Here is a 25,496-nt window from a genome sequence, read left to right as displayed (position 1 = left end):
CACATTCGTATAATGCCGTACTCCAAACGGACATCTTGTAAGCTTCCTGTCCCACTTTACACCGGCTAACAATGTTTTGAGCTGTAGTTTAGGACCACCGTATACACACACAGAAGCATGTGTTTCTTAAAATGAAACTTGCATTTTATATCTAGACATCTCATTACTTAAGGATTACTTTCGAAGCTATAGAATAGGTCCCTTAAAAGAAGTGATTGCGTTTTTAGCTTCTGGCGCTTGCTAAACTCTCTCTGTGGAGTGCTAAAGTCGCTTCTTTCGTAAGCCTCGTCCCTTTGACATGTTTACAGTTAACACAATGAGCCAGGTGGCAGAGCCTGACGTCAATGCGGGCATTATCGCTCAACGCAGGCACACATAGCCATCTGTGGAAGCAGAACCGTGCCTGTTCTAAAGCGGCCATTTGACACGAGCTTACGGGAGCAACAGACTTCGAAAATAGCTCGTCTGTCTACTATGCGTTCACTTTGGAAATGCTTCATGGCGAGTTTAGGCTGTATCATAACCAGGACTCGTAAACCTAGTTTCCTTCCACAGTGACGGTGCCAATGTAATAATCGATGTCGTCACTTGCACACTCCAGCTAAACTGGCTGAACCTCACCCGGCAGAAACGAGACTTAGAACAACCAGTAATTGAACTAGTACTGGATGCTATATCCGAAATTTACAAATGCCGCGTACAGCATAAAGACGTTAATTGACCAGTTTACTTGCCAACAATTTCACTCATCCGTAGTTTAGACGACAATTCTTTCGTTCGTGCATGACTGTCTATGTCTACGTTTCACAGCATTTTCGAGATGGAGGACGCAATCATCAAACCAACACTTGCCGTTACAATGACTGGCCCATTCCTTAGGAATATGGCACAACGAAATAATACCAGGAGTAGGAATTGTGTTCGACTCTGCCTAGAAAGAAGAGCTCAAGGTAGGGATTTATACTCACTATTAATGAAAGGAGATGAGGCCCGAGGATCCACAAAATTTAGGAACACCGTCAGAATGGATACGTCGTGTTTCAATTGTACATGATGGGGTTCGCGCATGCAAAACGGCATTTACAGTCCTTGCGTGTCGCGGCCTGCACAACTGCTTTGAAACTATATTCTAAACCCCATCCTTCCGGGCCGGCCGAGGTGGCCGAGCGGTTCTAGGCGCTACAGTCCGGAACCGCGCGACCGCTACGGTCGCAGGTTCGAATTCTACCTCGGGCATGGACGTGTGTTAGGTTTAAGTAGTTCTAGGTTCTAGGGGACTGATGACCTCAGAAAGTAAGTCCTATAGTGCTCAGAGCCATTTGAACCATTTGAACCTATCCTTTCGGGGACGCTGGAATAACACGGAAGATGCAGTCAGATCAGACATGTGCGATACTTTCACCAGTTAAAAAGATACGTAGAGATATCGAAGGTAATTGTGTATGCACATCTACGTGAAATATATAAACTCAGAATCAATCAGTTGTACATGTACTGCACTGTTATACGGGGTATCCAGAGAATCGTATATACACCTTTCCTTGGTGTATGCCTCAATAAGTACCCTTGTACTTATTTGTTCCATTCCCTTTCTACAATAAGAGATATACAGATGTTCTCTGTGACAATACAAAAAAGACAGTTGTCATTAGTTCCATTATTGTATTCACAAAAAAAATTTGCCACTGAAAAATACCTCGCACAATAGCCAAAGAGTCCTCAAGAGCTTGCGTATATCTTATCCACTGACTACAGGTCAAACCATAACAAGCAGCAAGACCGCTGGAAGTGATGCGTTCTACGTATACGTCTATACACTTCCTCTGCTGCTCATGCGCGGCAGAACAGAACGGCTCCTGTTTCTCCCCGGCGGACAAACTATCTGCTAAAATCGTAGCTTCACCCGTTCTGCCGCTAGGAGGCAGGCCGCCTACACCTAACTTCTAGATCTACATCTACATTTATACTCCGCAAGTCACCCAACGGTGTGTGGCGGAGGGCACTTTACGTGCCACTGTCATTACCTCCCTTTCCTGTTCCAGTTGCGTATGGTTCGCGGGAAGAACGACTGCCGGAAAGCCTCCGTGAGCGCTCGAATCTCTCTAATTTTACATTCGTGATCTCCTCGGGAGGTATAAGTAGGGGGAAACAATATATTCGATACCTCATCCAGAAACGCGCCCTCTCGAAACCTGGACAGCAAGCTACACTGCGATGCAGAGGCGCCGGCCGAAGTGGCCGTGCGGTTAAAGGCGCTGCAGTCTGGAACCGCAAGACCGCTACGGTCGCAGGTTCGAATCCTGCCTCGGGCATGGATGTTTGTGATGTGCTTAGGTTAGTTAGGTTTAACTAGTTCTAAGTTCTAGGGGACTAATGACCTCAGCAGTTGAGTCCCATAGTGCTCAGAGCCATTTGATGCAGAATCTGCCACTTGAATTTGCTACCAAATAATCTTGTGACGAAACGCGCCGCTCTTGTACACGCTGGTGTGTCATGCAATGCCACTTTCATACAACAGTGTCTGTGTGGTGTCACCGCCAGACACCACACTTGTTAGGTGGTAGCTTTAAATCGGCCGCGGTCCATTAGTACATGTCGGACCCGCGTATCGCCACTGTCAGTGATCGCAGACCGAGCGCCACCACACGGCAGGTCTCGAGAGACTTACTAGCACTCGCCCCAGTTGTACGGACGACTTATCTAGCGATGCAACACTGACGAAGCCTCGTTTATTTGCAGAGAAGATAGTTAGAATAGCCTTCAGCTAAGTCCATGGCTACGACCTAGCAAGGCGCCATAGCAAGTGATAGTTATCGTATGAAGCATGTCCCATCAAGAACGATGTATACAAATGATGGATTAAAGTTAAGTATTCCAGAAGCTACGTACTTTTCTTTATAGCATTCATTACGTATCCTGTTTCAGACCTCACGCCATCCTGCGTGAGCTTATAGCGTGCATTTCGGCCTTCGCTAGCAATATAACAGTCTGCGCTCTGGCTGGCCAGTTCCTACGGTGCACACGTGAGCAACACTTGTTTCCGGACGGGTGGAAAGCGTTAGGAGCGGAGTAAACGCACGGGGCAGCGGTTTGTGTGTCAGCAACCGCCGGCAGCCCTGGGCGTGTGCCCGCTCCGGTCGGTCCGGGCCCTCTAGAAAGGCGCCTCTCCCGTCTCGTCTCGTCTAGTCTGGTCTCGTCTGCGCGTCTGACGAAAGTAGCACGCCAGCGGTCCACTTGTCCCGCGACCACTCGGCGCGGCAGCGGCGGCCGATGCCCTCTGCATCCAAAGAGGCCCGCCGCCGCCAGTATCCTCGCCCGTGAACAGGATTCCGACAAGTAGGGTGGCCGGAACACGCCCGTGGCCTTCTGGGCACGGCGGGGTCCCGGACAGCGCAGCGTACCAGGGGATCCGTGTATTCGACATCAACGGTTCCGTCCATATTTGTGGTGTGTACCGGGCCCGTCTAGAAATGAAAGTGACGGAAGTGGGAGCTCCAGATGGCCAAGCGTTTAGAGAAAATAGAATTTTTGGGCGGTTCGGGCGAGCCATCAGCGATTTGTGTTAGCGTACTTCCCACGCAGCTGGTGGCGCAGTGGAAAGATGATGATGATGATGTTTGGTTTGTGGGGCGCTCAACTGCGCGGTTATCAGCGTCCGTACAAATTCCCAACTTTCGCTCAGTCCAAACTCGCCACTTTCATGAATGATGATGAAATTATGAGGACAACACAAACACCCAGTCATCTCGAGGCAGGTTAAAATCCTGGACCCCGCCGGGAATCGAACGCGGGACCCCGTGCTCGGGAAGCCAGAACGCGACCGTGAGCTGCGTACTGCAGCGGAAAGAGTACTGAAAGATAATCCGACGGTCGTCGATCGAATCCCTATGAGGAAACGTTTTTCCGGTTTTACGTTACTCATGCAGCAAGTAAACTGAAATACATGTTGTATTTATCAATATTGTCATAAAAAGCATGAAAAGAACAGGCAACAGAAAGTTTGGGATTGTAAATAAATTTCTACGACGGGATTATAAGTCGTACTCGAAAACTTCGTATCTAAAATTATGTACATTTGTTGCTGTACTGTGGTGTGGTGTGGTGACACTCATAGTAGAAACAAGGGAAGCAGTAATTTTCTCTGCATCTTGTATGCTTTATAAACGTCCATTTTTACAATTACACGGTTGCTTTAAAGATCTTTATAAAAACCGACTTGGTTTACGTTCATAACAGGTTTCTTCGCATCGCACAGCTTGGCAGCCAACCACGCGGAAAGCATAATTTCGACAAATATCGGTGAGAATAACCGGTCATGCACGCAGTGGCGCAGCTGGGTAATTTGGCAGCCGCTATTGACCTCTGTCACATCATTCCCCGCCCCCCCCCCCCCCCCAAACCCTCCCCACGCGCACAAAAATGTCAAATAATTTTTTTAGAAGCAATTATTTGATGTTTGTGTTTAAGGATGATAAGTATAGTCTTAACTATTTTGTAACAGTTTTTATGGACCGAAACGAATAATTAAATCTCACTTTTATGAATAGCACAGTCCAATTGATCATTAATGGAGCAGTACAAATAATCAAAGGTAATCTTAGTGATATGTGAATTCAACATGTAGCTTAGAACCTCTTACATCTTTTTCCCTTCCTACAAATTTTGAAATTACATCTTCAAAATCGATACTTTTAGCTATACTATTTTCGACTGACAAAATTGCCAGACTAGAGAGTTGTGCTTGACTCATAGAGGGCCTAAGATAGTTCTTAATAAGTCTGACCTTTGAAGAGGCCGAAACACACCAAGTTAAGAAAAATGTCTACACCAAAATGAGGTCTAGAACAAGAAAATTCATTTTCAATTACAATCTTTAAGGCTCTTGGAGATGTCCAACTAAGACACTCTTCTTTCGTAAGTTTAGCAAGCTGCAGAAATCTTCTTGGTCGTCGAATTTCTCCAAGGACACCATCTTCAGAAATCTCATCACAATTGTCAACTAAACCTTATAGAACCGCGATAAGTTCAGTTTATGAGGTTTTAATCAGATTTATGGCATCCAAAACAGCAAAACGATCTGATATACATTCCATGATTTTGCAACGTGCATGGACTTGTTGTAGAAACTTGCCAGTATACACTAATAGTAACTAATCTTATGAGTTCCTGGTGCAAAGTCAGCGCCTCGCGTGAAGCCTTCTCTCCAGGCGCAATTTTCTTCTTTCAGTTAGTTCTACTTTTTTTTCCACATGAACTTGCTTCTCATCACAGCTTCGTCAACAACATGATTTCTCTTGTTTTTCAAACAAGATTTCCCAACTTAGCAATTCACAGTCCGAAACCGACCCCAATAATCTGTAAATATTTTTGAACATGGTTGACCTTTTCTTATACAGTACTTCATAAACAGCCACTATATATATATCGAGAAATCACACGGTGCAAGGAACAGAGTTTGAGCAGCTCCTATTCTTTCTTTAGTTTCTAAAGAATCAGGTAACTTCTCAGTGGCTTCGCTGAGACACAGGCTGAATAGGTTCATAGTGAGCACCCGACTGTGTATTTGAAAAATCTGTAATTACAATCTGAAAAAGCTGTGATTCCAATGATTTTCAGAAACATCGTTCGTCTGTGGGTAGAAATAAAGTAAAACCGTAAAAACTTTCCAAAGTCCTAAATAAAGTCACACACAATAGAAGTGTTGCAAGAACATGTAAGCTGTACAGATAGAGAGAATGGTTTGCATGGGGTACAAACAGTGCCTTGAATTAAATTCCCAGATTCTTGCTAGTTTTTGGAACGCTCTCCAGCCATTATAGAAGCGTTGTCTTATCGTTAAGAGACCATAAGATATTAAAAATATATTTTTACAGACCTTTGCCACAAAACCCAGTAAATTTTATCACCTCTACGTAGCTATGTACTCGGTGCGAACCACACCCCGTCCTCCCTGCCTTTCCGCCCTCAAGCTATGTCACTGCATGTAGGAGGAAATGTCTTTTGGTGCAGTCTTCGCGGGACGCAAATTCTTTTTCTCTTGCTATGAGACAAGAGTGGTTTTGAAGCTTTTTGAGTTCGTTGGAGGCGGCAGGAGGGGAAGGGTCTTGATGATGACAGTTCTTCTCCATCTTGAAAAATCTCGTCATATAACTGTGCGCTTGTTTGCCTTTCCCAGGAATTGCTTAAAAGAGGAAATTGGTCTTCTGCACTTAGGACTTCGTCAAATCACTGAAAAAATTTTGACGAAGTGACGACGATATTCCTATATATAGCCCTGTACCCGTCTACCGCTTTTTGGGTCCTCGGTCCAAAAGAGCCGATACTCTGTTGTAGGCATACTTTCGAGAAAGCGTTGTAGCATATGGTGCTATAAATGAGTGGTTTCCTTTGTTCATTTTCTTTTTGCAATGGAGATTTTGTAAAAAATGAAAATAAAATAGTAGCGGCATAAGGACTGGACTCCACGACTCTCTGATTACCGTTCTGTTCTGTTCGTTGCGCCAGACGCTGCTTGGAAAATACGTAACAAAAATAGCTAATATCTCGTCCGACACGCGCCAGAAATGCTATTTTTTCTAAACACTTGGCTCTTGGTGTTCCAACTTCTGTTGATTCCAAGGCGCGGATATGCTATAAATTTAGAAGAAATCGTTTGCGACGAGGGGACTGAGCCCTGTACTCGCCAGGTAAGAACTGCATATCCCTAGCACTCAGCCGGCCGGAGTGGCCGTGCGGTTCTAGGCGCTGCAGTCTGGAACCGAGCGACCGCTACGGTCGCAGGTTCGAATCCTGCCTCGGGCATGGATGTGTGTGATGTCCTTAGGTTAGTTAGGTTTAATTAGTTCTAGGCGACTGATGACCTCAGAAGTTAAGTCGCATAGTGCTCAGAGCCATTTGAACCATTTTTTTGAACCTAGCACTCAGCCATCAAAAACAATCTGCATCGCTTGGATTACTAGATGTTTGCGATGATATTTCTTCAGCATGGTGAGTGGTCCATCTTGGAAAACACAAACGGCTGATGCGGTGATGACTGAATATCATCAGAGAGTAGAACGGTGCACTCCGCGGAACTCACGGACTTCGAACGTGGTCAGGTGACTGGGTGTCACTTCTGTCATACGTCTGTACGCGAGATTTCCACACTCCTAAACATCACTAGGTCCACTGTTTCCGACGTGATAGTGAAGTGCAAACGTGAAGGGACACATGCAGCACAAAAGCGTACAGGCCGACCTCGTCTGCTGACTGACAGAGATCGCCGACAGTTGAAGAGGGTCGTAATGTGTAATAGGCAGAAATCTATCCAGACCATCAAACAGGAATTGCAAACTACATCAGGATCCACTGCAAGTACTATGACAGTTAGACGGGAGGTGAGAAAACTTGGATTTAATAGAAGAGCGGCTGCTCATAAGCCACACATCACGCCGGTAAATGCCAAACGACGCCTCACTTAGTGTAAGGAGCCTAAACTTCGGACAACTGAACAGCGGAAAAACGCTGTGTAGAGTGGCGAATCAGGGTACACACTGTGGCGATCCGATGGCAGGGTGTGGGTATGGTGAACGCCCGGTGAACGTTATCTGTCAGCCTGTGTAGTGGCAACAGTAAAATTCGGAGACGGTAGTGTTATGGTGTGGTCATGTTTTTCATGCAGGGGGCTTGCTCCCGTTGTTGTTTTGCGAGACACTATCACAGGCCTAGATTGATGTTTTAAGCACCTAGCTTCCCACTGTCGAAGAGCTATTCGGGGATGGCGATTGCATCTTTGAACACGATCGAGCACCTTTTCATAGTGCAGGGGCTGTAGCGGAGTGGTTACACGACAATAACACCTCTGTAATTTACTGACCTGCTCAGTCCTGACCAGAATCCTGTAGAACACCTTTGAGATGTTTTGGAAGGCCGACTTCGTGCCAGGCCTCACCGACCGACATCGATACCTCTCCTCAGTGCAGCACTCTGTGAAGAATGGGCTGCCATTCCCCAAGAAACCTTCCAGCACTTGGTTGAGCGTATGGCTGCGAGAGTGAAAGCTGTCAAGGCTAACGGGGGGCCAACAACGTACTGAATTCCAACATTAACGATAGAAGGTGCCACGAACTTGTAGGTCATTTTCAGCCAGGTGTCCGGATACTTTTGATCACATTGTGTACAACTGTCCTCGCCAAGGACGACTTCTCCACGTATGTCAGCATACGCAGGTTGTTCCCTCTGGGCAAGGAAGGTAAACACGTTCTAATGGTTCAAATGGCTCTGAGCACTATGGGACTCAACTTCTGAGGTCATCAGTCCCCTAGACTTAGAACTACTTAAACCTAACTAACCTAAGGACATCACACACATCCATGCCCGAGGCAGGATTCGAACCTGCGACCGTAGCAGTCGTGCGGTTCCGGACCGAAGCACCTAGAACCGCTAGGCCACAGCGGCCGGCGGTAAACAGGTACACGCGAGTCTAGGAAAGAGACACACACACTCGCGCGGGCCACTTACATACCTTCCATGCAGTGTGAAGTGCTCTTTACCAACCCAACACGAGCTTTTTCTCACATCAGAACGTTGCAAGAACATAGTGCCAATGTTATTTGATTTCTATGCTAGAGACCGAATGGGCCCTTGGAGTTACACTGAAAATTGATGTGCGCCTTCCAATAGCATGCGTTGATACTGTTCAGTCGCGATTTGTGAGGATTGGGGGGTTTGTTTTGGGGGAAGAGACCAAACTACGAGGTCATCGATCTCATCGGATTAGGGAAGGACGGGGAAGGAATTCGGCCGTGCCCTTTCAAAGGAACCATCCCGGCATTTGCCTGGAGCGATTTAGGGAAATCACGGAAAACCTAAATCAGGATGGCCGGACGCGGGATTGAACCGTCGTCCTCCCGAATGCGAGTCCAGTGTGTTTGGGCGGAACGCCCCGAAAACAGCTGACAGCTGGAATTCCGCCCTCGAATCAGTGACACAAAAATACCACCCAGGCCTGGCGGCCTTGAGCGTTGCTTTCCAAATATGCGTATTTTTACAAGGCTCGTGACCGATATGTTAGAGCTGAGGCGAAGGTTGAACCAGTTTCAAGTATCTAGCGAGGTGGTGTGTGAAAACGGTATAAGTTGACCTCCTTTGTGAGAGGCGGCGCCGGCCGGGGTGGCCGAGCGGTTCTAGGCGCTAAAGCCTGGATCCGCGCGACCGCTACGGTCGCAAGTTCGAATCCTGCCTCGGGCGTGGATGTGTGTGGTGTCCTTAGGTTACTTAGGTTTAAGTAGTTCTAAGTTCTAGGGGACTGATGACCTCAGAAGTTAAATCCCATAGTGCTCAGAGCCATTTGAACCATTTTTTTTTGAGACGCGGTAGTGGAAGCGGTACCAGAGGTATTTAGCAGTAGGCCGTGGAAACCCATCCACCGTGCAGGTTCAACAAGAACAATGGTGAGAGATAAAATTTCAAAATTATATACAATAAAAGCTGTTGTAAGATCAAAACATATACTCACAAAGCGGTTTCTACTGTGAAAAACATTCTTAAGGGAGTTGATCATCGGCTCATAAATCTTCATGCGTTGACTGTGCGTTAGCTTGCGACCTAGGGAGGTGAGAGAGACCCGGATCGAATCCACACGGCGGCGTCAGCGTGAATTTTATACGGTCTTCCTCAGTGGCTTTGCCAAATGCTGGGATGGTTCCCGATCTCTGCCTCACAAAATATGATACACTAACAACTTAAGTTACGATGACACACGGAACAATGTTTACTCTAGTCACACGACTTCACTCCCACACGTTAAGTGGCGACTGTGTCGACAAAAGTAAAATGAAATGTAATTACTAAATTATGGATAACAGTTGTCCACGTACTGTGTGGCAAACGGCTAGGAAAGAGTAAGATTCTAAAGAGAGTTGATGAAAAGCAGTCGGGAACAATGTAATTCGATCATAAATAAAAACACGATCGAATTCTGTGCAAGGGTTCATGACGTGGAGCATTCTCTGTTACTTTCCGATTCTTCGCATAATGTGTAGCACAGAAACATGAACACATTGTCAATTTACTGTCGTGATATAGACACACACTTTCTCATCCAACGGTGTGAGTACCTTAGCTGGTTACGATGTCCTCACACCGATGATAAGGACGAGGGATCCACTTTCCACTAGATGCGCCTAATAAACTGGTCACTCACTGAGAGTGAATCTTTTCTTCCCCTTTCTACGTTCTCCGCTAGTTTATCTCCTCTCAAGATTTGGAAACAGTTAACAGCTTCCACCAAACGTCTTATTAGGCTTCTGAAGAGCACTGGCATGGATCATGGCCCATAAAAAAGGAAAGCAGTTAGACACTGGAACCACTCAACGAACTGTGAAGAGATTTAGTGTGGCGAACGCTGATAAGGAACAGTTACTCACTTGGAAAATTTGCTCTCTCTACGTCTAGGCAGAATCTACTTCGAGCTTCTTTTATTTTCACTTTTTCAAAATGGTTCAAATGGCTCTGAGCACTATGGGACTTAACATCTGAGGTCATCAGTCCCCTAGAACTTCGAACTACTTAAACCTAACTAACCTAAGGACATCACACACATCCAAGCCCGAGGCAGGATTCGAACCAGCGACCGTAGCGGTCGCGCGGTTCCAGACTGAAGCGCCTAGAACCGCTCGGCAACTCCGGCCGGCTTTTCACTTTTTAATGTGCGTCAAAGCAACCGAACAGTTCTTGATAAACACTTGTGCTACATACTGATTGTTAGAAACGTAAAGCTAATGTTTATGAAGTTTGACCACGTTCCACACATGTTATGTTGTTTAAGTACTCTTGGAAAGCTCTTTTCAGTGTCACAGAGACAACTGCATAGCTCCAATTTGTAAAGAAAATCAAGTTTTGTTATTCGGTAGCTGTATACTTGAAAATTAATTGTGTACGTCAGAGAATTCGCCATCTTTGCCGCTATAACTTAGCAAAAGGCATGCCGCTATAAATTTACTCGTCTTGGTACAATATCGGCTTCTTACGCCGTCGTTAGATAACTTAATACTAAACAGATAGTCCACTCAACTTCAGCGAGAGTTGACAGCTGCACAAAGATACGTGACATTACTTAGTTTCATCGATAGGAAACACAAGTATAATGTAATGCCGAACAAAGGAATCTCATATTGCAGTATATTTAAATATTAAAACAATAGGTATAGATAAACCAAATACGTTGTACAAACGAATAATGGCACAGGCTGCAATGTTATATGGAGCAACTGGGGAATGTGAAAAGAAAAAAGGGTGGGGGAGAAAGAAATCCGTGGAATAAAGCCGTGGAACAGTTGAACAGTTGTAACAAGCATATTATCGAATGGTAAGAGATAGAATAACCGACAACTGCTACTTTAATAAGGGTGGGTAATGGAACTGTTTTTGGTCACTAACGGCCAGGTCAAAGTTCATTGATTTGCGTTTATTAATGGCGAGAATTTTGAGTAATGTTAGTTTACTGTCTGTAATTCCTCTATGGAGAACATCACATTACATATGATATGAATGACATTCATTCAGAGCATTTTCAGCAAAGGTGGAATCCTTTTTCTGTCCCTAACGTCATTCATGCCCAGTCACACTTACTAATGTTGCCGCATTAAATAATCAGCCTGCTGTAAGTGATCCAGATCCACAATCCGTACCTAGACTTCATTCTCCCCCTTTTTTTTCGTCCTGTTTTTTACATTCACCAGTTGGTCCATATAAGATAGTAGCATGTGCCATTATTCACTTGTACAACATAATTCGCTAATACATACATATAGTTGTAATATTTGAATACGCTGTAGTATGAGAGTCGTTTATTCAGAGTCTTTTTGGATATTGCATTATGTTTGAGTTTCGTATTGATGTAAGCATGTAATGCCACATCTTTGTGCAGCTATGAACTCTCGCTGAAGTTATGTGAACTACATCTTTATTATTATTAAGTTACCTGACGATGGCCTAAGAAGTCGAAACTATTACATAAATATTAGCGTGGAACATTAATACTGTGTATTCAAGTTTTTAATATCGTTCGACGAGTACTTGAATCCTGCTCATCAGTATGGGTTCCAGACGAAATAGGACTGATAGAGGAAACAGAGAAGATCCAAGTAAGAACAGAACTTTTCGTTACTGGTTCATTTACTAAAAGTGAAGCGTCAGAAATGCTCAGGCAGTTCCAGTGGCAGACTGTGCAAGAGAGGAATTCTGCATCACGTCTTGGTCTCTTATTAACTTTCCAAGAGCGTACATTCCTAGAAGAATCAACCACTGTATAGCCTTCTCTCCTATATATACACTCCTGCTCATAAGTTGACGATAATTGCAGAATGCGGTGCCACACAACGTGGCACTACACAAAACTGGAGCTAATAGCATAGGCACATAGGGAACACACACGACACAGATCTGTAAGTCCATGGTACTGGTGATAAGTTGAGAAAACCGTCCCGAAACACATGTGCTACAAAACGCCACTGTTTCCTGCGCATGTACCCCGACATCAATATGGGACATGATCACCATGGACACGTGCACAGGCCGCACAACGGGTTGGCATACTCTGGATCAGGCGGCCGAGCAGCTGCTGGGGTATAACCTCCCCTTCTTGCACCAGTGCCTGTCGGAGCTCTTCAGTAAGCCGAACGTGACAGTGTCAATTCCAGCTCGCTCTGTTCCTCCACGAGACAAAAAAGGCAGTATTCTTATTTACCACAATCGCGAATCAAACCCACGTCCCCTATGTAGCAGGCGGGCATTCTACCACAGGGCCATGCGGCCCGTTGAAATAACTATCTTCCTTAAAAGTTCAAATGGTTCAAATGGCTCTGAGCACTATGGGACTCAACTGCTGAGGTCATTAGTCCCCTAGAACTTAGAACTAGTTAAACCTAACTAACCTAAGGACATCACAAACATCCATGCCCGAGGCAGGATTCGAACCCGCGACCGTAGCGGTCTCGCGGTTCCAGGCTACAGCGCCTTTAACCTCACGGCCACTTCGTCCTTAAAAGTATTAAGCTTTAGCTCGCGTGATGTGGTCTGTCAGGCCACCGCAAAATTTTCGAACTCGTTGTCCAAGGTCAGTTCTGGGAGGAGACTTCCTAAAGCCCTCTACTGTGCTTAAATCGCCAATCCTATAATGTTCCGCTGTCGGTTGCATGATGGCCTTCTTTGTTTGTTGTTGACACGTGTTATTGACACATGCTGGTATGTCGTAAAAAAATGGTTCAAATGGCTCTGAGCACTATGGGACTTAACTTCTGAGGTCATCAGTCCCCTAGAACTTAGAACTACTTAAACCTAACTAACCTAAGGACATCACAAACATCCATGCCGAGGCAGGACTCGAACCTGCGACCGTAGCGGTCTCGCGGCTCCAGACTGTAGCGCCTAGAACCGCTCGGCCACTCCGGCCGGCCTGATATGTCGTAGTTCGCACCTCGAGGACTACGTACCTGTTTTCTTCAGTGCGGTACAAAATGTCTTCAGGATGGAGTCCGTTTCAACGCTCCTAAATTTGATGATATTCGGTGAATGGAGGAAGATATCAGATCAAGAAACAGACGGAAAAAGACGACGATTTTGCAATAGCGAGTGAACACAGTTGTGCTTGCGATCAGTACGACCATTAAGACGAAGAGCTTCAGGACAGTTATTGTGATGGGGACCTTCTGTTTCTCCAAGGGCTTACTTAAAGTGTTAGTTAAAAATAAAAGTGTTCCTAGTAGTGATACAGAGAAGTGTAGTAGCCAGCACTGAATGTGAATTTTGCAGACTTTCTTTTTGTCCCTACCGAGTGCAGTTTTTATGTACAAGTTTGAACCCTGAAATTTAGTTTGATGTGACCATTTACTTGCTACAGAGATACCACAATTTTTCAGAATGTAAATTTCATCCTCTAACAGTTCGTTTTTGGGTACTACTATAAAAAGCGCACAAAAGTGTGGTGAAAAGTAAAGTGCTGCAGGCAATAAAATCAACAGGGAGTATTTAATCAACACTTAAACAATAGTAAAATAAGTGTTATATAACGTAAATTAAAAATTTCAAATGATTTTTGCCAGAGACCCAACCCAATTGTATACGTTACAGAAAAGTCACCTCGTGAGTTAAGCGTTAAATGTGGTCGGAAATATTCGAAGAATGGTATCAAACGTACTTTAGGTATTGATATTTGAGTTTTGAATTTTACATACCATAACAACACACACACACACACACACACACACACACACATAAAAGAATCCGATTGCCATGTGGTCTCCTAGTAATAGTTTTCTGGCATGCAGAATGCAGGATATTTTTCTACACTGAGAGTCGTTTACTGGCGAAGAAGTAATTTCAGGTGTATCTTAGGAATGTGTGACAGGCCTGTGGTGTCAGTTTGTGTATTAATCAGTTAGCTGGTACTAGTGTTGTAATCTTAAACTTTTCATTTTAGTGGACTTTAATTTAGTCGTCGTAGTGCAGATAGATGGGTGATCTCCTATGAGGCGAATTATAACTGTACTCAGAAAATTTTGGCCAAGTATCTGACGCCGCGATCTGAGTTGCAGCACGACTGTTCCAAAAGAAACCCTGCACGTTTGCTGTTCGGAAAGTATAATTAACGCAAACCGGTTGAAGCTGGTTGCTAATCGACACTCGTTTTCCTTTCAGTGGCGCAAGGCCTGCGTCACCAGCTATGTGTTTTTCCTCTACAGTGCCCCTTTAGTGCCATCTCATCGGCTGCCACTATATCTACTGCATGCGGAGAGAAGCACTGAAAACTGGACTCGTTTCTCGATAAAATGGACTGGCGTTCGAGGGCAAAGTTATACACAAACTCAAGTCTGACCATCCAGGTTTAGGTTTTCCGTGATTTCCTCCAATTACTTCTGCTGTACGGTGGGGTGTTCCATTGAACAGGCGTTGTTCAAATTGTTTCTGCAACGCGAGCTAGCAGACGCCGTTTATAGAATATTAAACTCTTTCTTCATCGGGAGACAGTTTTTCTACTATACAGAGTGTTCGACCAACAGTGTCTTCCAATTCCATAGACAAGTACACTAGTGTACCGGACAGTCCTCCATTCCACAACAATCACAGCACTAACCCTCCGGTCCTTAGGCTGCGCAACACATGGATGCTAATCAACAACTGCCGAATAGCTATTTGTTAGAGTGGGATCTAAAACGTGCACATCCACCGTCACTATCATCTTTGATGTGCTGGAGCTGAATGAGATCAAGTGGCATAAGAGGCCAAACAGACTTCACAGGTCCGTGAAATTTCCATCGGATAATTTCGGAGCCCTCTTGCTGTGTGTACAGTTTTCCACCGGAACGCTGTAACATGCAATAACTTAAGAATCTCCCATTTTTAGGAGTTCTTTCACTAAGGTTTCACCTGTAGCTTCGGCTCTTGAATTCCTTTGGTTGTTTATTAGTTGGCTTAGAATTATTGTTATTTTTAGAGCTCCTATTTGCAATCATTCTGGAGAACCGACACAACCCAGCAGCCTTCTAAAATATCTGCTGAAGATTTTACAGTTTGTCTTGTTGTCCGTTCATAATTTGCAGTTTTTATAGCACAGACAAAATGGCTTACACCCTTTCTACCGCGATTTGTCTTATATGATATTTTTAATGAAATCTTCCACATTTTTCACCAGTTTGTCTGTTTTTGCATTCCTTTGACTTCAGAAAGAATTTCTCTGAATACGGAACTAACTGATGTAAAAAAAGAGATGCGCTTGAAAACCAATACAGCTAGAGTCTCTGGCTCTGGACAGGTAGCACTAAGTAACTACAGCCTGGTGACTTTTCTGGCGAAGCAGTAGTAAATTACACATGGTGCTTCCGTGGCGATGTTAAAAAATTTCGGGGATGATGTATCAATCTGAGGTAAGGGACTCTGGTTCGGAAAGAAGCGATTCGAAATTTATATGCGAAAATTCTTCTGATATCTCTGACAGTGGATTTCTTCTACTGCGAGCCCTTTGCTTTCCACATTTTGGGAGGAGATAGTATAGACCAAAATTAAAATTTAAAAAAATGTCTAGTAAACATGGGCTCTACGATACATACCTTAACGGCTATGAACACTTGTTCAGCAGAAGAGATGTGTTTCATAGAAGTAAATGTGAACAATTGCTCCCCAATTTTCGCTTATAACTGTCAGTTGTTTCCGGACCAGGGTCCTCACCTTATACTGATACATTAACGCTTCATTAACCCTGAGAATGTTTAACATCATTACGCATTTATCCTGTATACATAGATTTACATTCAGATTTACCTTTACAGACACAAATAAAAACACCGTGAGGATTTCTCTTTGTAATACGTACAGAGAGAAAGTCCCTAAACATCCTCGAACGCCATGCAGTCCGTCTCGCTTTCCGCATCCATTTGCCTTCCCTCACATGAATCTTCTGCCATCTCATCAAATTTCCAACCTTCCTCACCCACACTGAATACCTATGCGTCTCTTATACTATCCGCAAATTAGATTCCAATGCTCCATAACTCCCCTCCGATCACAAACCCTTGTCTGCTTCTGCACCTTCACAAGCACGTCCCTACACCCACACACACTCCATATTCTATCCCAGCGCAACTTAAACCAACTCGCTCTGCAAGACAATGAGATCCTTTCCTTCCTACCATCTTTAAACCTTCCCTACCTATTCCTCTCCGCATCAAGGATCCTCTCCCTTTCTCCTCTTCATCGATGCCTATCCGCTTTCCTCTTGTACCCACTACCCACACACCTCACTACACCTCACCCTGTTTCTTTCCTACCAACTGCATTCCCACTATCCACCTCAACTATCTATCATCTCAATAGTTTTCCTTCCTTACAGACCTGTATCTTTTTATCCACACCCCTCAACGGTATGAAACATATTCTCTCTTCCCACAATATTTCTCGCCCAGTGCAGGTCCTTCAGATCATAGAAGAATATCATCACGTTGCAATTATGTTTTTTAAATTGCGTATATTTTTCGCCCTTTTATCTCTCCGTCACTATATTTTTAATTTAAAAATGAAAAAGATCCTTATATACACTCCTGGAAATGGAAAAAAGAACACATTGACACCGGTGTGTCAGACCCACCATACTTGCTCCGGACACTGCGAGAGGGCTGTACAAGCAATGATCACACGCATGGCACAGCGGACACACCAGGAACCGCGGTGTTGGCCGTCGAATGGCGCTAGCTGCGCAGCATTTGTGCACCGCCGCCGTCAGTGTCAGCCAGTTTGCCGTGGCATACGGAGCTCCATCGCTTTAACACTGGTAGCATGCCGCGACAGCGTGGACGTGAACCGTATGTGCAGTTGACGGACTTTCAGCGAGGGCGTATAGTGGGCATGCGGGAGGCCGGGTGGACGTACCGCCGAATTGCTCAACACGTGGGGCGTGAGGTCTCCACAGTACATCGATGTTGTCGCCAGTGGTCGGCGGAAGGCGCACGTGCCCGTCGACCTGGGACCGGACCGCAGCGACGTACGGATGCACGCCAAGACCGTAGGATCCTACGCAGTGCCGTAGGGGACCGCACTGCCACTTCCCAGCAAATTAGGGACACTGTTGCTCCTGGGGTATCGGCGAGGACCATTCGCAACCGTCTCCATGAAGCTGGGCTACGGTCCCGCACACCGTTAGGCCGTCTTCCGCTCACGCCCCAACATCGTGCAGCCCGCCTCCAGTGGTGTCGCGACAGGCGTGAATGGAGGGACGAATGGAGACGTGTCGTCTTCAGCGATGAGAGTCGCTTCTGCCTTGGTGCCAATGATGGTCGTATGCGTGTTTGGCGCCGTGCAGGTGAGCGGCACAATCAGGACTGCATACGACCGAGGCACACAGGGCCAACACCCGGCATCATGGTGTGGGGAGCGATCTCCTACACTGGCCGTACACCACTGGTGATCGTCGGGGGGACACTGAATAGTGCACGGTACATCCAAACCGTCATCGAACCCATCGTTCTACCATTCCTAGACCGGCAAGGGAACTTGCTGTTCCAACAGGACAATGCACGTCCGCATGTATCCCGTGCCACCCAACGTGCTCTAGAAGGTGTAAGTCAACTACCCTGGCCAGCAAGATCTCCGGATCTGTCCCCCATTGAGCATGTTTGGGACTGGATGAAGCGTCGTCTCACGCGGTCTGCACGTCCAGCACGAACGCTGGTCCAACTGAGGCGCCAGGTGGAAATGGCATGGCAAGCCGTTCCACAGGACTACATTCAGCATCTCTACGATCGTCTCCATGGGAGAATAGCAGCCTGCATTGCTGCGAATGGTGGATATACACTGTACTAGTGCCGACATTGTGCATGCTCAGTTGCCTGTGTCTATGTGCCTGTGGTTCTGTCAGTGTGATCATGTGATGTATCTGACCCCAGGAATGTGTCAATAAAGTTTCCCCTTCCTGGGAGAATGAATTCACGGTGTTCTTATTTCAATTTCCAGGAGTGTATTTTTTCTCACCCTTGTTATATTTTTGAGAATGCTCTTGGCTGATGAGCGCAGTATTGTACCGCTGACATGCATCCCCCGCTCATATTGAGCGAGGGGGACGAAGTGACAGCCGGCCGTGGTGGCCAAGCGGTTAAAGGCGCTACAGTCTAGAACTGCGCGACCGCTACGGTCGCAGGTGCGAATCCTGCCTCGGGGATGGATGTGTGTGATGTCCTTAGGTTAGTTAGGTTTAAGTAGTTCTGAGTTCTAGGGGACTGATGACCTTAGAAGTTAAGTCCCATAGTGCTCAGAGCCATCTTACGAAGTGACAACAACTGAAAGAAGGGTAAACTGAAAATATTAAAGAGTTTATATCTGGCGGAGCCTTTAATTTATAATAGGTTTATTAAAGTTGTAAATCTTTGAGAGTTTCTATCCTCATGCACTTACACATCGTCATTTCGTACTTTCAGACTTCATTTCATTCTTCTTTTTTTCCTGTTAAATGCCGATCAGTATTGCAGCAAGCGAAATCTGCCAGTAACTAATTATATGATGATTCGATATTTGTAATAATAATTCTTGTCTATATTGTTACAGGGATCGAGACGAGCGCGCGCGCTTTGACTGCGCGCCGACACTGAAGGGTGGCGGGCGTGGTCCGCGCACGCACCTCAAATATGGCCAGTGGTGACGTCACGTCCGAGCGCGCTGTAGGTGCCTCGGATGTCATCTGAGGTCGAAACCCCGGCACGGAGCTCGGCCGCTGACTGGAATGGCAACGCTCAAGTAGTTATTACACTTACACCTGGACTGTGGCAGGAAACTGTGTTCATTATATTCATAATACCATATTATACACCTCCTCGTGGTAACTGTTCTCACAAGCCGTGAAGCTGTGTACTCAACTTATTCAATCTAATTAATTTATGTATTGTAATGTACCATATGTAATCACGAAATAAACGGAGACAATTATGTTATTTAAAGATCGTATGTGGCAATTATTTCAATATCTAACAAGTTACCAAAAAAAAAAAATCCTTAAGATTACCACACTGTAGGAATCGAGTACGTGATGTCCGTCATGCTGAAAAACAATTCGGATGATACCTACATTAACTTAATTGCAGCGACGACTGCCACACATACTCTGTGTGTATTTATTTCCGTAAGACATAGCTGATTACATATGTTCTAACCAAGCCCTTCTGTACTGCTGCTCACTTACGTAACAGCAGAGTTAAGAGATTATTTTAGTACAGATTGTTACCTAGAGCTCTGCAAAATTTTATTCTCTCATTACGACCGTGTTTGTTAATTCACATAAATTTAAATAATAAATACAGTAGGTCTTCTTTCATCTCTCTTCCAAGCAACTTGAGATCGATCTTTTGATCCAATCAAGGATCAAGTTTTGAACAAATACACTCCTGGAAATTGAAATAAGAACACCGTGAATACACTGTCCCAGGAAGGGGAAACTTTATTGACACATTCCTGGGGTCAGATACATCACATGATCACACTGACAGAACCACAGGCACATAGACACAGGCAACAGAGCATGCACAATGTCGGCACTAGTACAGTGTATATCCACCTTTCGCAGCAATGCAGGCTGCTATTCTCCCATGGAGACGATCGTAGAGATGCTGGATGTAGTCCTGTGGAACGGCTTGCCATGCCATTTCCACCTGGCGCCTCAGTTGGACCAGCGTTCGTGCTGGACGTGCTGACCGCGTGAGACGACGCTTCATCCAGTCCCAAACATGCTCAATGGGGGACAGATCCGGAGATCTTGCTGGCCAGGGTAGTTGACTTACACCTTCTAGAGCACGTTGGGTGGCACGGGATACATGCGGACGTGCATTGTCCTGTTGGAACAGCACGTTCCATTGCCGGTCTAGGAATGGTAGAACGATGGGTTCGATGACGGTTTGGATGTACCGTGCACTATTCAGTGTCCCCTCGACGATCACCAGTGGTGTACGGCCAGTGTAGGAGATCGCTCCCCGCACCATGATGCCGGGTGTTGGCCCTGTGTGCCTCGGTCGTGTGCAGTCCTGATTGTGGCGCTCACCTGCACGGCGCCAAACACGCATACGACTATCATTGGCACCAAGGCAGAAGCGACTCTCATCGCTGAAGACGACACGTCTCCATTCGTCCCTCCATTCACGCCTGTCGCGACACCACTGGAGGCGGGCTGCACGATGTTGGGGCGTGAGCGGAAGACGGCCTAACGGTGTGCGGGACCGTAGCCCAGCTTCATGGAGACGGTTGCGAATGGTCCTCGCCGATACCCCAGGAGCAACAGTGTCCCTAATTTGCTGGGAAGTGGCGGTGCGGTCCCCTACGGCACTGCGTAGGATCCTACGGTCTTGGCGTGCATCCGTGCGTCGCTGCGGTCCGGTCCCAGGTCGACGGGCACGTGCACCTTCCGCCGACCACTGGCGACAACATCGATGTACTGTGGAGACCTCACGCCCCACGTGTTGAGCAATTCGGCGGTACGTCCACCCGGCCTCCCGCATGCCCACTATACGCCCTCGCTGAAAGTCCGTCAACTGCACATACGGTTCACGTCCACGCTGTCGCGGCATGCTACCAGTGTTAAAGACTGCGATGGAGCTCCGTATGCCACGGCAAACTGGCTGACACTGACGGCGGCGGTGCACAAATGCTGCGCAGCTAGCGCCATTCGACGGCCAACACCGCGGTTCCTGGTGTGTCCGCTGTGCCGTGCGTGTGATCATTGCTTGTACAGCCCTCTCGCAGTGTCCGGAGCAAGTATGGTGGGTCTGACACACCGGTGTCAATGTGTTCTTTTTTCCATTTCCAGGAGTGTATGTTGTATGTATACGTCATATTTTGTAATTCAAAGTGTGTACTTCTATAAAGCAAATAAGGCAAATGCGATTTGATTCGTATTGAAACAATAGCAGTCTTCTTAAGGAGTGTAACAAAAACAGTCCGTCTAGATTGCAGCTATTTGGTAACCAGTTTCAGTCAAACATGACCATCTTCAGAGTGCTAACTCCCTGGTGGTGTGTGGAGCCGCTGTACGGAGCTGAAGATGGTAATGTTTGACCGAAACTGGTTACCAGAATGAATAACTGTCAGTTACGATCTAAGCTGACTGTTTTTGCTATAAGAGGTGATTATATTGTTCTTAGTTAACTTTATGGTGTGATATACAAACCGTAATGTGCACAGTAATAAATTTATCACCATTTAAAACTATATTTCTTCTGCCAGTTTCTACAAAAGCCTCATCGCAGCTACTAAAAATCTTCTCGGACACTTGAATTTTCGCTTTTCTGTCAGAAGAAGTAGCACGTTTAATGGTAATAGAAACAGTATTTTGGAATCCTAATATAGAAATGTCAGTAACAGCTGATAAAATTATTCATGCAATCGCAATCCTCGTCTGCAGAATTCATTTGGTGTAGCTCGTGCAGGATACGGTGGCCGATATGCAGTGACCAGTTTTCGTCCAAAGCGCCGGGCGATTTCATTTGTCTGTTCGGAAGAAGACGACAATAAATGTTTTCCACCTTTCGGCCAGTCAGCGAAGACAGAATCGTGGCGAGCCCCCAGCAATCTTTCTCAAACGAGTATACAGAAACTATTCAGTAAAAAAAAAAAAAAAAAAAAAAAATCATTGTTGCTTCACTTATAATTTTATATGCCAGGTTCATATGCCCATCATTTCATTAATGGTCGTAATTATTATGAAACTTTATGTGAACGTAAGATGCTGCGGGAAACCTGGAAAAGTTTCAATGAAAAACAGAGGTCGCTATATTTTGCATTTGGTGTATGTTACGCAATATTTTGATGAGTATGAAATTTGTCCAACATATTGAATTTTTCTTTAGACTTGGGTAGAGGTATCTTTCTGTCAGCAGTCTCGAGGAAATTGATCTGATGTAGCACACTCGTTCGCGATCGCTGTCCCAGCGATAAAGCCACAGTGAAATATCCTCATCATTCCTCATATTTCATAAACGGTTTCACATATCCATTTTGGCAAATGATAGAATTAAAAGGCGTGAGTATTTTACCATGTAGCAATTGCATGAAACTTCGTTATCTACCATGTTATTCCAATAACTACAGACTTTTTCGGTGAAAGAATGTCTTCTTTGAGGCCATCGATAGCTGACGAAACGAGAAATGTTATGGGGTTTTGAAAACATACGTGAAGACATTACACTTTTTTTCAAGGATATACTTTTTCATAAGCTACTGACTTTATTTTTCCTCAGTTCCTCACTTAATAAACTCAATAAACCACTGTTTCAGAATTCTGTCGCAATTTTGCCTAAACAATATGTTGGTGAATTGAGACAGGGTAAACTCCGCTGTGTTTCGGCAAAATAAGCAAATTTTGACATGGCAACCAGAGAAATATGTACGAGGGTGAGCCAAATGAAAACCTTAAATATTTTTTAAGTATCATTTATTTTGCAGAAGTGGTACAAAGCTGTATCACTTTTTAACATAATCTCCCCCACGCTCAATGCAAGTCCTCCAGCGCGTACAAAGTGCATAAATTCCTTTAGAAAAAAATTCTTTTGGTAGCCCGCGCAACCACTCATGCACCGCGTGGCGTACCTCTTCATCAGAACGGAACGTCTTTCCTCCCATTGCGTCTTTGAGTGGTCCAAACATATGGAAATCATTTGGTGATGAGGAATGGCGTCATTCCTTGCCCGCTCTTTTCGTTTCCGGTTGGTGGAAGTAAACCCAGGTTTCGTCCCCAGTAACGATTCTTGCAAGGAAGCCATCGCCTTCTCGTTCAAAACGCCGAAGTTCTTCACAAGCATCAACACGTCGTTCTCTCATTTCAGGAGTCAGCTGCTGTGGCACCCATCTTGCAGACACTTTGTGAAACTGGAGCACATCTTGCACAATGTGGTGTGCTGACCAATGACTAATCTGTAAACATGCTGCAATGTCGTTCAGTGTCACTCGGCGCTTTCCTTCACTATGGCTTCAACTGCTGCAATGTTCTGTGGAGTCACAACTCGCTTTGCCTGACCTGGACAAGGAGCATCTTCCACTGAAGTCACACAATTTGCGAACTTCCTACTCCATTCGTAGACTCGCTGCTGTGACAAACAAGCATCACCGTGCTGAACCTTGATTCGTCGATGAATTTCAATAGGTTTCACACCTTCACTACGCAAAAACCGAATAACAGAACGCTGTTCTTCCCTGGCGCAAGTTGCAAGTGGGGCGGCCATCTTTATACTGATACTACCACGGTATGTGTGCATCTGCGCGCTGTTTGTAGCACACTTACCAACTTACGGGATAACGGCGTGAAATTTCGATTTGTTATTAAAAATTTAAGGTTTTCATTTGACTCACCCTCGTAGATTTTACACGAAATTCGCCACTCAGGACCCTTCTCGGAAAGTTACTAATGGTTAACAAGCCACACGACAGGAATCGCTGCATTTTAGGCGGAATTATTTTTAGATACTAACGAAAGAAGAGATCACAGGTCTTTCTGAATGGTCACCATGTAAGTGTGGGTGTGGAGTGGCCCCACTTAATATTTCCCAGCATAGGCTTAAGTTTAGAACGGCACTTCCCTCCAGTGCTCGGCATTTCCCCTGCAGCGCTCTGAGCGACCTCCCACCACAGCCGCTCTCCCCACACTTGCCCACCTGACTGTGTAACCAGCGGTCACGACATTTTGCGCCTACTGTAGTTGACTGTCCCGCATGTTGTCCGTCGTCACTTCTTCGTGGCATTTTCCCAACACAAGTAGCAAGCATTTTCAAGGGTTTCCTAGCACAGCTGGTAAATTTATCGGCGCTAACGTCAAATAGGACAGTGTCGTGTGCAAGACGATGGTGGCTCAGGTATGGTACATAAACGCGCACTTCTTCACCGTTTCGCCAACGTGACTTATGAAGACTTTCTGTTGGACTGTTGCAAATAGTTTTGGTTATCTGTAATATAATTTCCTGACAACACCTTCGGCTATAAATTTTTCACTGAACTGATGAAATCTAATGCACTTCAGTGTACTAACATGCCCAGTTTCTTGAGGGCTGTTACTAGAGACTTTTTGAAAACTGAGTCAGAGATTTCACAGCGATTATGAATCGCAAAAATAGTCTTAGTTTTTACTCACTGCACCGTTCTGTAATTTCGTTCATGATTTACAAGTTGCGGCGATTTGCCTATCGGTAGGTCTTGATTTGTACATGGCGACCGAGAGTAAGCTGTCCCAAATTCCCCAGAGTTTCTAGCTTTCCTAAACAGTAATTATTTATTACTTTCGTAAATCTTCCCACATCAAGATAGTAAGCTGAGCCTATTAAATTCAAAATCAGTAACACAAGTTTATATCTTTTCACTTTCACATGCCGCCATACTACAAAGCAGAAGTCAAGAATCTTTGCTGTAAGATAGGTTTAACTATATTGTTCCAAAGCATTAAACAGTCAGTGCTCCATAATATTCCCTAGCTATCGGTCAATCTTCAATTGCAATCCAATAAATCATTAGAATAGCTTTTTCTTGGCGCATTTGTCTTGTCTCGATACTGTCCAGCTGAGAACTGAACTGATAACATTACTAGATGGTTCAAATGGCTCTAAGCACTATGGGACTTAACATATGAGGTCATCAGTCCCCTAGACTTAGAACTACTCAAACCTAACTAACATAAGGACGTCACACACATCCATGCCCGAGGCAGGATTCGAACCTGCAACCGTAGCAGCCGCGTGTTTCCGGACTGAAGCGCCTACAAGCACTCGGCCACAGCGGCCGGCCGATAACATGAATTTCGTTTTGTTCAGTCTAGGTATCAGAGTACTCCTTGACTGCCAGCGGATCGTTGCCATACTTACGTGGCTCATGCAAGTCGCACTAGGTACTGTAGTTCCACCAACCCCATAGCAAACAGCGTGACACATACATGTAAAAGACTTCTGCTGCACGACAACTGCTAACATTAACACACATGAAATTCGCCAAACATGTAGACTGTTTGACAT

General features: G+C 45.3%; 1 protein-coding gene across 1 annotated transcript in view; it reads left to right on the top strand.

Moving 5' to 3' along the window:
- Positions 1–19,457, top strand: part of LOC124545623 — a 108,891-nt gene extending 89,434 nt beyond the window's left edge. The window contains exon 7 of the mRNA XM_047124570.1: positions 19,069–19,457. The gene's annotated coding sequence lies outside the window, so the exon portion shown is untranslated. The remainder of the gene's footprint in view (positions 1–19,068) is intronic.
- The last annotated feature ends 6,039 nt before the right edge of the window (positions 19,458–25,496 follow it).

Source organism: Schistocerca americana, chromosome 8 (assembly GCF_021461395.2).
Source record: "Schistocerca americana isolate TAMUIC-IGC-003095 chromosome 8, iqSchAmer2.1, whole genome shotgun sequence".
Taxonomy (NCBI): domain Eukaryota; kingdom Metazoa; phylum Arthropoda; class Insecta; order Orthoptera; family Acrididae; genus Schistocerca; species Schistocerca americana.
This window is presented reverse-complemented; position numbering and strand designations above follow the sequence as displayed.